Here is a 14,338-nt window from a genome sequence, read left to right on the forward strand (position 1 = left end):
CCAAAAGAACGTTAGTATATACGAGAAAGTTTTTAAAGAGTTCGGGGCAAGGTGAAATGAACGACAAGAAGACATGGACTTTACTGTTACTCAAATGAGTAATATATTTAAGAAATGTATAAGAGAATGCAAATATGCTGCGATGATAATTAAAACTGCCAGTTGCATCAAACATTTTCGATAAAGTAAGGGCCATAGTGTTCAAGCAGTTTTTGCAGATTGTCTAATGAAGAGAATCTTAAAAACACGAACGTGGCATGGCAATAGAATCATCATCTTCAAATGATACCAATAGCGATAGATCCAGTGTCAATTTTTTCTAATTTTTCAGAAAAACAATGAAGAAATTTGACAATTGAATAGAGAAGGTTAAGATAGTTGTAAAAAATCGTTTGTCCAAACAAACTGAAAAAAAGTATCAACAAAAGACAATGTTTGTGAAGCTATAGCTCTTTTAAAAACATTTGTAGACGATGATTCATCCAAGGAGCTGCTACTTTTCATGCAAGATGAAACTGAAAAATTAAGAAAGCTTAAAATTGAAATGACAAAGGTTTCTTAAATTTATATCTATATTAAATGGTGCATATCATTTACCAACACCAAATTTTCAATTCGAACAAAATTTCCACGCATTAGGTAATTTTTAGCATTATCAATTACAAATACAATTCATTCAGCAGCCACTCCAAACTACAGCATTACTCATTCCGACAATAATCTCAAACAATACCAATCATTATAGAAGTTACGTGAATAAAAATAACATATTACATTTATTATGCTCTGAATCACATGCAATGTTTAATTACTTCATATATTTTAGTTCGGTTTTCAAACGAGGTATTTCAAATATTAAAGATGATCTTTTTCTGTTAGCTACAATAGCTTTATGTTTCTATATTATCAAATTTCATGAATATGTTCCATTAAACCGTCTATATATGAAAGTAGTTCTGAATACTTTGACAACATCTTTGTCTAAATTAAAAAAATCTATCTTTCCTTTTATGTATATATTAGCCTGTTCATTGTTTATGTATTTCATTACGTATAGAGAAATTAATGTACAAAACAAATATTTTCATTAAGGTATCTAATCTTGGCAGAAAGTACAGAAGTTTTCTTATGGTTATGGAGCATGACTGCAAATAAACATGATATTTTTTCAGTTTCACTTCAATCAATAGCACATGATCTAACGCTTGACATGGCTAAAGAGAAGATTTATTGGCGAGTTTCAAACGGAAATGTTTTTTCTTGTGATTACTACTCCCATGATGTAATTGATTTTGGAACTTCAGGATGTCCCATGGCAGTATTTAAAGATTTCATTTATATCATAACTAGTGTCGGACGAAGTGTCGTTAGTGTCCAAAACATAACAGATCAACGTACGAGGCGTAAATATTTTCTTCCTGTAAACAACGGTTATCTTGATTTGGCTGTAGCTATACACAATATCACTCCTGACTCAAACGGTAGTTAAATATTTACTTATTTGACATAACAATCTAAGACTTGCAAAACTCTCACGCTAATGTACTTAAAATTGAAAGACGTTAAAAAGTTTAAAGTTACATTGCCTTATTAAACGGTTGTTCTTTCTTCCAAAATTATAGAAAATTTGATAAACATTAAGTTCAAAGTGCAAAGTGTCTAATGTGGATGTTTTTGCCGTTTGTCTATTCTTATCAAATTTGTTGGGTGATAAATTTATATCTTTATTGTTTCTTACATCATTTCAACAATCACTCTGGCTTGTAATCAGTTTTAAATAAGAAAAAAATTCATGAAAATAGAATGAAAGACAAAAACGTCCAATTTGAGCATGTTGTGCAGTGAGCTTAATATTTATCAAATCTTCTAAATATTTAGTACATTGCAAAACAGAGTTCAAACTTTTAAATCTTTGGATTAAACTAGATTTGAAACTTTTCATTTTCTTTCTGCATGCAGTTCAAAGTGAGGCAATTACGAAGTACTCTCATGGTTTTCGAGATTAAATCTTAATTCATTTTACTTTTAAATAATCAAGACAAGGCAATGCCAAAATACATGAGCTTTGGCACATTTTGTTAGAACTATTGATGAATTGATAATTTCCTGAACATTTTTAATTATCTAACTTCTTTAGATACATCCTTTATAGTATCCCGAACAGCCAGCAAATCTGTTCATACTCTGTAAATTTTCAACATTTATTTAATTGTTTTGTTTTTACGATATTCGTGAACACCAAAGATACCAACAATACATCACAAATTTCCTAGCTGGGTACGTCATAGTGGATACTGAATGACAAATTGTGTTCTTTTAGAAAGAACATGTTTTCTTTTGAAATCCATAGTTGATTTCATTTTTAATTTTATTATTCTATATAGCGACAAACACTTTTCGACTTCCTTTATGTGGACCCAACACTTATTATCGTAAAATTAATGGATCATTAAACTGCACGTGTATGAAAGGATACTCAGGAGAATGTAACTCGTGCCAGGGTATGGATTTATAACTAAACAAACAAAACTTGTTCCACAAGGACATAATTAAACATAACCTATTATATCTACGCCCATAAAAAGATTAAGTAATACCAGAGAAAAAGGACCACCTATTGACCAAATTTTCCGTGGAGGAATGTGATAATCCATATATTATTTGTTTTGTTACGATTTTTACATTAATCAGGGCTTTTTAAAGCTGCAGGCTTTAGCGTATGTAGCTCCATTAGAATTTTTTTGCATATTAAAAAGGAGCATTTCCAAATTAACACTGCATTACAATTTTATGTCTTTTAATGTCGTGCTGTCTATCTTAAGAATTCATTTTTAATTTGTTTTTAACTGACCGTTAAGTTTCAGCTAAAGCCATGCTTAGAGAGCACCAGAAACGTATTTCTGAATAATTAAAAAACAGTTATTTTAAAAATACGATATGGTTTTCCACGTTGTAAGCGATGAGTCTATGTGAACAATTTACTTTTATTTTTTTGCTTGTTTTAACAAGTTATGGGGCAGTGTTGCCATATGGCAATAAAATCAAATGATTGAATGGAAAACTAATGGGAACGTTCGCAAGTTAAAGTGTTAATAAGATATTGATATTACAAAAAGATATTAGGACTGATCCAAATAAAAAATTATTTAGACTCCTGAAAGTCAAATAGTGTCTACTTGTCTAAAACGTTTTGATTTTGTACTCATGTAATAATTTTTATCAATTTTTTGTTACAAATTTAATTTATTAATTTCGCCTAAAAAGATTTTACAACGGCATCTAACATATTAGGATACTTTATATGTATACATGTAACTTAGAATATATCGGAGTTGACACTTCTATGTTTTGTATTATCTCTTGATTTTCTTTTTTTTATCAGATTTCAACTCTGTTAGACTTCGGGGACCAGAAAGTTCTATTGGCAAAGGTCGTGTAGAAGTATTTTACAATGGAGAATGGGGAACAATTTGTGATCAGGGCTGGGATATAAACGATGCTAAAGTTGTGTGTCGACAACTTGATTATCACTATTATTTCAGGGCATTACTACGAGGTAATGTTCCACATGGCAGTGGAAGAATATGGTTGGAAGATGTTTCTTGTGTAGGAAATGAAAATAATATTTCGAGTTGTTTACATAAAGGATGGGGATTGCATAATTGTAGACATCATGAAGATGCTGGTGTACAATGTTCAGGTTTGTATGTACATTATTTACATTTTTATACAAAGATGATAAACTGAATTATTTGAGAGATCTTCAATAATTAATTGAAACATTTAATATGATTTTATAATACTGAAATAGATATTGACAAATACCTTAAGTATAAACACAGCTTCGAACGTAAATTTACCATATAAACACAACTCGTTCCACGAGTACATAATTAAACATAACCAATTTTATGATTGCCCATAGAAAAATTCGACAATACCAGAGAAAATTGGCAGTCCATTGGCATACTTTTCCTTGGAGGAATATGATAATCCTTAAATTATCAGTTTTGTTACGATTGTTTACGTTCATTATACCTATTTAAAGCTGTATGCTGTAGCTTATGATGCTCCATTAAAATTTTTGCACATTAATAAGGAGCATCTCCAAATTTACACTGCAGTGTAATTTTATGTCTTGTAATGGCGTGCTGTCTATCTTAAGAATTCATTTTAAATTCGTTTTAACTGACCGTTAAGATTTAGCTAAAGCCATACCTAGAGAGCACCAGAAACATATTTCTCAATAATTAAAAGACAGTTATTTTAAAATGCGATAAAGATTCCCACGTTTTAAACGAAGAGTATGAGTGAACTATTTACTCTTTATTTTTTGCCTGTATCAACAAGTTATGGGGTAGTTTTGCCATATTGCAATAAAATGAAATGATTGAATGGGAAACCAATTGGGAAAGTTCGCAATTTAACGGGTTAAGAACTTATTTATATTACATAAAGAAATGAGGACAGGTCTAAATAAAAACTTTTTTCGACTCATGAAAGTCAAACAGTGTGTCTAATGGTCCAAAACGTTTTGATATTGTACTTATGTAAGTTTTTTAATCAAATTTTTGTTTCTAATTTAAATGATTAATTTCGCACAACAATATTTTACAATAACACCCAACATAACAGGATACTTTATATATAAACATGTAACTTAGAATATTATGCAGTGAAGACTTCTATGTTTTGCGATATCTTTTTATTTTCTTTTTTTAATAGTTATCAACTCTGTTAGACTTCGGGGACCAGAAAGTTCTATTGGCAGAGGTCGTTTGGATGTATTTTACAATGGAGAATGGGGAACAATTTGTGATGATGGCTGGGATTTAAACGATGCTAAAGTTGTTTGTCTACAACTTGGTTATGACTATGCTGTCAGGGCTTTACTAGGAGGTAATTTTCCACATGGCAGTGGAAGAATATGGTTAGACGAAGTTCGTTGTATAGGAAATGAAAATAATATTTCGAGTTGTTCACATAGTGGATGGGGATCACATAATTGTACACATAATGAAGATGCTGGTATACAATGTTCAGGTTTGTTTCTACATTATTTACATTTATTTACAAAGATAATAAACTGAATTATTTGAAGGATCCTCAATGATTAATCGAAACATTTAATATGATTTTCAAATACTGAAACAATGTTGACAAATTCCTTAAGTATAAACACAGCTTCGGACGTAAATTAACCATATAAACACAACTCGTTCCACGAGGACATAATTAAACATAACCTATTTTATAATTGCCCATAGAAAGATTCGATAATACTCGAGAAAAAGGGCAGTCCATTGACCACATTTTCCGTGGAGGAATGTAATATTCCTTAAATGATCTGTTTTTTATGATTTTTTACATTCATTAGAGCGTTTTAAAGCTATAGGCTGTAGCTTATAAAGGTCCATTAAAATATTTTTTGCATATTTTAAAGAAGCATCTCCAAATTAACACTGCAGTGTAATTTTATGTCTTTTAATATCGTATTGTCTATCTTAAGAATCCATTTTTAATTTGTTTTTAGCTGACCGTTAAGGTTCAGCTAAAGCCATGCCTAGAGAGCACCAGAAACGTATTTCTGAATAATTAAAAAAAAAGATATTTTAAAAATACGATATAGTTTTCCACGTTGTAAGCGAAGACTCTATGTGAACAATTTACTTTTTATTTTTTTCCTTGTTTCAACAAGTTATGGGGCGTGTTGCCATATGGCAATAAAATCAAATGATTGAATGGAAAACTAATGGGAACATTCGCAAGTTAAAGTGTTAATAAGATATTTATATTACAAAAAGAAATGAGGACTGATCTAAAAAAAAAATTATTTCGACTCATGAAAGTCAAATAGTGTCAATTTGTCCAAAACATTTTGATATTGTACTCATGTACGTTTTTTTATCAATTTTTTGTTACTAATTTATTTCATTAATTTGGCCTTAGAAGATTTTACAATGGCATCTAACATATTAGGATACTTTATATGTATACATGTAACTTAGAATATTTCGGAGTTCAGAATTTTATGTTTTGCAATATCTCTTTATTTTCTCTTTTTATCAGTTATAACTCTGTTAGACTTCGGGGACCAAAAGTTCTATTGGCAAAGGTCGTGTAGAAGTATTTTACAATGGAGAATGGGGAACAATTTGTGATGATATCTGGGATATAAACGATGCTATAGTTGTTTGTCGACAACTTGGTTATGACTATGCTGGCAGGGCTTTAAGGGGAGGTTTTGTTCCTTATGGCAGTGGAAGAATATGGTTGGATGATGTTTTTTGTGTAGGAAATGAAAATAATATTTCGAGTTGTTCACATAGAGGATGGGGATTGCATAATTGTAAACATTATGAAGATGCTGGTGTACAATGTTCAGGTTTGTATGTACATTATTTACATTTTAATATAAAGATGATAAACTGAATTATTTGAGGGATCTTCAATGATTAATTGAAACATTTAATATTATTTTATAATACTGAAATAGATATTGACAAATGCCTTAAGTATAGACACAGCTTCGGACGTAAATTAACCTAATAAACACAACTCGTTCCACGAGTACATAATTAAACATAACCAATTTTTTGATTGCCCAGAGATTCGATATTACCAGAGAAAATGGGCTGTCCCTTGGCAAACTTTTCCTATGAGGAATATGATAATCCTCAAATTATCAGTTTTGTTACGATTGTTTACATTCATTATAGCTATTTAAAGCTGTATGCTGTAGCTTATGATGCTCCATTAAAATTTTTTTGCACATTAATTAGGAGCATCTCCAAATTTACACTGCAGTGTAATTTTATGTCTTGTAATGGCGTGCTGTCTATCTTAAGAATTCATTTTTAAATTCGTTTTTAACTGACCGTTAAGATTTAGCTAAAGCCATACCTAGAGAGCACCAGAAACATATTTCTCAATAATTAAAAAGACAGTTATTTTAAAAATGCTATAAAGATTCCCATGTTTTAAACGAAGAGTATTAGTGAACTATTTCTCTTTATTTTTTGCCAGTATCAACAAGTTATGGGGTAGTTTTGCAATAATGCAATAAAATGAAATGATTGAATGGGAAACCAATGGGGAAAATTCCCAAGTTAACGGGTTAAGAACTTATTTATATTACATAAAGAAATGAGGACCGGTCTAAATAAAAATTTTTTTCGACTCATGAAAGTCAAATAGTGTGTCTGATTGTCCAAAACGTTTAGATATTGTTCTTATGTAAGTTTTTTTATCAAATTTTTGTTACTAATTTAAATGATTAATTTCGCCCAAGAATATTTTACAATGGCACCCAACATAACAGGATACTTTATATATAAACATGTAACTTAGAATATTTTAAAGTGAAGACTTCTATGTTTTGCAATATCTCTTTATTTTCTTTTTTTACCAGTTATCAACTCTGTTAGACTTCGGGGACCAGAAAGTTCTATTGGCAGAGGTCGTGTGGATGTATTTTACAATGGAGAATGGGGAACAATTTGTGATGATGGCTGGGATTTAAACGATGCTAAAGTTGTTTGTCGACAACTTGGTTATGACTATGCTGTCAGGGCTTTACTAGGAGGTAATGTTCCACATGGCAGTGGAAGAATATGGTTAGACGAAGTTCGTTGTGTAGGAAATGAAAATAATATTTCGAGTTGTTCACATAGAAGATGGGGATCACATAATTGTACACATGATGAAGATGCTGGTATACAATGTTCAGGTTTGTTTCTACATTATTTACATTTATTTACAAAGATAATAAACTGAATTATTTGAAGGATCCTCAATGATTAATCGAAACAGTTAATATGTTTTTCAAATACTGAAACAATATTGACAAATTCCTTAAGTATAAACACAGCTTCGGACGTAAATTAACCATAAAAACACAACTCGTTCCACGAGGACATAATTAAACATAACCTATTTTATGATTGCCCGTAGAAAGATTCGACATTACCTGAAAAATGGGCAGTCCATTGGCCAACTTTTCCTTTGAGGAATATGATAATCCTTAAATTATCAGTTTTGTTACGATTGTTTACATTCATTATAGCTATTTAGAGCTGTATGCTGTAGCTTATGATGCTCCATTGAAATTTTTTTGCACATTAATAAGGAGCATCTCCAAATTTACACTGCAGTGTAAATTGATGTCTTGTAATGGCGTGCTGTCTATCTTAAGACTTCATTTTTAAATTCGTTTTTAACTGACCGTTAAGATTTAGCTAAAGCCATACCTAGAGAGCACCAGAAACATATTTCTCAATAATTAAAAAGACAGTTATTTTAAAAATGCGATAAAGATTCCCACGTTTTAAACGAAGAGTATGAGTGAACTATTTACTCTTTATTTTTTGCCAGTATCAACAAGTTATGGGGTAGTTTTACAATAATGCAATAAAATGAAATGATTGAATGGGAAACCAATGGGGAAAGTTCGCAAGTTAACGGGTTAAGAACTTATTTATATTAAATAAAGAAATGAGGACCGGTCTAAATAAAAATTTTTCTCGACTCATGAAAGTCAAATAGTGTGTCTGATGGTCCAAAACGTTTTGATATTGTACTTATGTAAGTTTTTTTATCAAATTTTTGATACTAATTTAAATGAATAATTTTGCACAAGAATATTTTACAATGGCACCCAACATAACAGGATACTTTATATATAAACATGTAACTTAGAATATTTTGGAGTGAAGACTTCTATGTTTTGCAATATCTCTTTATTTTCTTTTTTTATCAGTTATGAACTCTGTTAGACTTCGGGGACCAGAAAGTCCGATGGGTTTAGGCCTGTGTTTGCATGAGTTTGCGAAAACGATCTAAGCTCAACCAATCAAATCAATCAATAAATCAAACAGAATTTGCAAATTAATCATGACTACACGTTAAAAGAATATTATAACGGTTTTTTGTTTCGCATTATTGTTATTTTTTTAAAAAAATAAAAGATGTTTTTCGTGTTTGCACTGGCTTTTGCAAGTGTGTCTGGGGTAAAAATTTTTGAGCATGTGCAATCCTAGACATTCGGTCTAGGGCTTACACTGATCTGCTCTTGAGTTCTCCCAAAGGTATCCCCGGGTTGCATAAGCCTGTGCAAACACATGCAGTAAACATCTTTTATTTATTAATTTGTGTATGAATTACTTCGTTTGTAAATAACATCCTTGCTTTATTAGAGTAAATATTTACGAAATGCTAAAACGTCAATGATTTTCACAGAATCTGTTTACAATAGACTACATTTACTATCCTAGATCAAAACATGAGATATTTTCATTTCATTATGCCTAAGTAAAGAGTTTAAAGACTTTTTTTCCCATTTTTTTAAGAAAGAACACTTATAATTTAATCAAACCTTTGTAATCTTCGTCGTTAGGTCCTTACACCTCCACAACATAACGACATAGCAACATGATTGCAGATGGTGTTATAACATTTAACTAAAATACATGGAGTGCTACTTGTAGTACAAAACCTTATTAATTTTTTGAAGCCGTAATTTTACCCCAGAAACGCGAGATTTTACACCAGACACGCTTGTGAAGTCAATTATTACTCCGTGCGAGAGTCTCAAAACACTAAGCACGCGTGTCTGGGGTAAAATCTCGCCTATTTTGTCTAAGATTTGGGCTTTTCGCTTCAATTAATAGCTTTAGGAGTATGTGTATGTATTTTAGTTCAATGTGTTATAACGACTACACTTGGTAACCTGGCAAAAATGTCGCTGAGTAGTAACAACCTAGCGTCAACGACGGTGTGTTACACACATAGCTACCTAACTTCTTGGAAGTGGTATTCTATCTATATTAAGTTAAATGGTATAATGCCTGAACACAGGCTAAAAAATAGTCAAATAAAACAAAGTGCAAAATTTGTTTCGCCGTAATATTTTTGATGAACTTACTAAAACTTCATTAAGTTACATGATAAGTTGCGTCGATTTGTAATAACTCTTTTTCTATTTTTTTCCTTCTCTCTTACATTGAGGAAGAGCACTTACAAGTATGTTTGCTTCTTTTTGTGAGGTTTTGTTGATGATAAAAATTTCGTACAAGTTTAAAATGGGATCTTAGAAATTTTCAAGAAAACAATAAATAAATGTATTTGTAATCAAATATTCTCTGCCTCATTTTTCAAAATACCATACCCTAATATTTAAGTTACCTGAGATAAAAGCATTAAAATGTCAAATATTTCAACGGGACACGTAGGATATGCAAAGAAGAGAATTTTTATTGTGTGTAATTTACTCTGAAATACATCACAGAAAATTTTTTTTTTTGTTTTTGTTTTATGTCTTATGAAATCAAATCATTTTGATCTTTTTGCAACAATACCGAGACATGTATTATTTGAAAACATTGAAGCATCATTACCACCTGGATCTACATTTTGATATGTCTTAACATTAAGAAAAGATTTCTGAAAGTTAATGCCTCTTCTCAACTTCTTTTGAATGCTTATCATCAAGATTAACTTGGAAAAGAACAGGAAAATAATTAAGTGAATGTAATGTATTAAAATCAGATTCGTCTAATTTTTTGGGCTGATTTGTGAAGGTCTTATCGGATTATTTCGTAATTTTTGTATTGTGTCAATGTTTTCATTTCATAGCAGCTTGTTTTGGCCTTTTGAGTTCTAGCCCAGATTTAGTTGTGAAATGGGACAATTAACAACCGTGGGTTATGTAGCTAAATATTCTTTTGTTCGAATATGTGATGTCAAGAAATGCTTATTGAATTTCTTGCTGAAATTGCTACCAAAGGAAAACTAAAATTTATCAAAAGTGATAATTTAGGAGAATTTGCAGGATATGAGTTCAAATTTCTTTTAAGTAATAGTCTAATCATGCAAGAGATATTGTTTATTGAGAGTTATTCGCCTTACCAAAATGGGAAGAGAGAGACTGGTCAAATTTATTCAATATGACCAGATGGTTAACAGTAGAATTAAAAGTACCAAAGTTGTTGTCAACTTGTGCAGTAATGGCATCTGTATATATTGCAAACAGGTGTAGCAATAATAGAATTGAAATAATTGCAAGTGAGGCTCTAACGAGATTTAAGTCTATTCTTACTAAAATGCATGGTTCGGTGCAATGTGTTTTTGCTAACACATACAGAATCCCAGAAAACTCGAGCCAAGAGGTAAAAGAGGAATTTTTGCGGAATGTGATAAGAGGAGTCCAGCTTACCTAGTATATCACTAAGAAACCACGAAAATAGAGCGAGTAAGGTAAAATTTTTGATGGAGTCGATAAATTTGTCATTGACAAAATTAAAACGGATAATGAATTATGTCCATCATTTTGTACTATAAACCTGTTGCAATTCAGAGCAAGAAACTAAAAAAATGGAGGGAAAATGTTTACGATCAAGTTGAGAACACAGGAAGTTACCCATCTAAAGTCAAAAACAAGCCAGCCAGCATAGCATAACTGCTATTACCAGTAAACGTGCAGTTGATTAACGTTATAGATTAAATAACGTAGCCAATTCTCATTTAGAGGCGGATCAACCGAGTTAGTCTTGGTGATTACCATAAGTTATCAATGTTTACAAAGAGTTATCATCTTTCGAATAAGATAAGGTTCCAAGCTTTTTTAGTGCAAATCAATATATTTGTAAAAACATCTATATTTTGTATTGCGATCTAGTGGAAGTATCTTTCTGGAAGGCGTGTCTTCTTAGAAATTGCTTCATAAAAGTGAGGGACACGATCATTAAAGGTTCCGACACGAGTGGAACTTCTGTCAAGATATCTATACTGCTATCGGCATATTTAGTTGACAGGGATGTTTATTTTGAGCAAGTTAAGGGTTATTTAAATTATAGGATTAAGAACGGAGAAAAGTTTGTTCACAAATTAAATACCTTGTAAGCCCCTGTGTGGTCTCAAACAAAGCGGCTGAAACTGGAATGAAACATCAAATAATTACTTGACCGTGGAAAGGTTTAGGCAATCACACCCAGACCCTTACGTATACTTTATGTTTGTAGATGGAGCCTTGTTGAAACTAATTAAATGGCTTTACTTTCTATTTGTGAAGCAGAGTGCAAATTTTTATAACAAGTATGTTGCAATTTAGGCATAGTGGAAGGAAACAGAAGCTCAAAAATCAATGCAAAAAAACAAGGGACCGATAAAATTAGCAATTTAAAGGACGCAACTTTTCACAAAAAGGTCTAAACACACATGGAAATCAAATATCATTTTAATAGAAGCGAAATACAACGCGGCTTAATGAGCTTAAGTTACTCTGCAAGCAAAGGCAACTTACCAAATATTTCACAAGAAGATAACGAGTAAACATTTACATTGGGTAGTGTTAGAAATGGTTTTCAAATATCAAAAAGAAGGATCTCTGATATCCTCAAAGAATAGGAAAAAGCAAATGGTTTTACTTTCTGCATGTAAAACAGAGTGTACAACTTTAGCTTGGGTGCAGTGATTTAAGCATAGTGGAAAAGAACAGTGGCGCGAAAATCAAAGCACACAACCAGGGAGCATTAATATCAGGAAGAACCAAGCTTTTCAAAAAAAAAAACAACGTTTAAACACATAAAAATTAAAAATCATTTTATTAGAAGCAAAGTGCAGGTAGCGCGCAACAATGAACTTAATTAATTGCCAACGAAGATAACTTAGTAAATACATTTACAATAACAAAAAGTAAAGTTAAAATAGATCATTTTCAACATTTTCTATGTAGCCAAAATGACATTGCCGTATGTATAAGTGTAATGTAAGTGTTTGCCAAGCCACGTCTTTATAATGAAATAAGGAAAGTGTAGTAATTTGTGTAATAATGTCACCCTATCATTGTGAACTTAATCTCATGATAGATTATTATCAACCAACCATAAAGCGTCCTTTATATGTAAATTACGTGTATCATGTAGAAGTTTTCATTGAATGTTATAAATAATTTTTTCAGCAGCAACGCGAGTCACAACAACTGTCACAAAATAAATTCTCTAGCACAGTGTGAAAGAATGGATATTTACCACAGGTTTTAATAAAGGTATATAAAAACAGAGCTACAAAAGCTTTTCAAGAGTTCAGCAATATATATATATATATATGAAGTATATAAGTGAGCAAAAGTTCCATATTCGTGATCGTCCAGACTTTGTAAGCTCTGTTTGTTCAACTCAGGGTTCCATTTTTGAGATGTTGCCATTTAGTCTTACAGTAAAATATTATCACTCTTTTAAAAACCCTTAGTATTCTAGAAAACTTCACCAAGTGGCTACCAGGTAGCTACAAATATTTCTTTTCTAATCATCCCTCCATTAAGAATCGACAAAATCATCACCACTACTCTGTCAAGTACTTCTCGACTGAACTTGATGACATGATCAACCACATATTTATGTAATCAGCACAAATTTACTACGGCTTCCTTTTCGTGAAAAGTTCTTCGGTATTTTCTGCACTTTTTACCCTGATTAAAAAACTGACAGGCTTGGAATTATCGCCTTCTTTACGAAATACGGGTGGGTTTTGCACGCCTAGAAGCAACACACTGTCTTTCCCCGATCTCGACATGAGTGTAGATTCATTAATGATGACGTTAAGAATAGTTTTACCAAAGGACGTATCGTTACGTATTATCACCTGAATCAATATTAATGTTGTACCAAGAATTTGGCCAATCTGAAAAAATGCAAACCTAATATTCAACCAAAATAAGAAATAGCAGCCAAAATTGTTTCTTAGCTTGTACTTAGATTCGTTTATTCAATAATGACGTGAAATGCGTCAAGTGGGGCTCTCTTTAATACCAAAAATAATTGAGAGTTATATGTTTACTATAGTTATACGTTTAGAATAGTTAGTATAGTTGTACGTAACGTTATAAAGGAAGCTCATTTAAACTTATATAAATTTTTAATGAGTCTGCTCGGACGCAATAATAAAATTCCAAATTTTTGTGGCCATTCCGATTTAAAAGATTTCTTAGCTGGTCACGTACTAATGCATAGCACATTAGGTGAGACATACCCCGATTCTTAGATTCAAGTTATGTTCATGAATACAAAATACGATTGAATAATTATCATAGTTATGATACATAATTACTTATTTCACTTATTAATGATAACTCAGCTCAGTGCTTGACTAACCAAATAAACAGAATTCTATGGTAAGAATAAAGATTCTAAACATAACGACAAGTACGTTTCACTACTCATGAACTTTGAAAATTAAAATAATGTTCAAACGCATTTTTGAAAAAATTGTCAAATCGGGAATAAGATTCACAGAAATCAGTGGCGTAGCTAGCGGTCCCGCTACTCCCGCCCGGCCGGAGTAG

Source organism: Xenia sp. Carnegie-2017, unplaced genomic scaffold (assembly GCF_021976095.1).
Source record: "Xenia sp. Carnegie-2017 unplaced genomic scaffold, XeniaSp_v1 HiC_scaffold_23, whole genome shotgun sequence".
Classification (NCBI taxonomy): Eukaryota; Metazoa; Cnidaria; class Anthozoa; order Malacalcyonacea; family Xeniidae; genus Xenia; species Xenia sp. Carnegie-2017.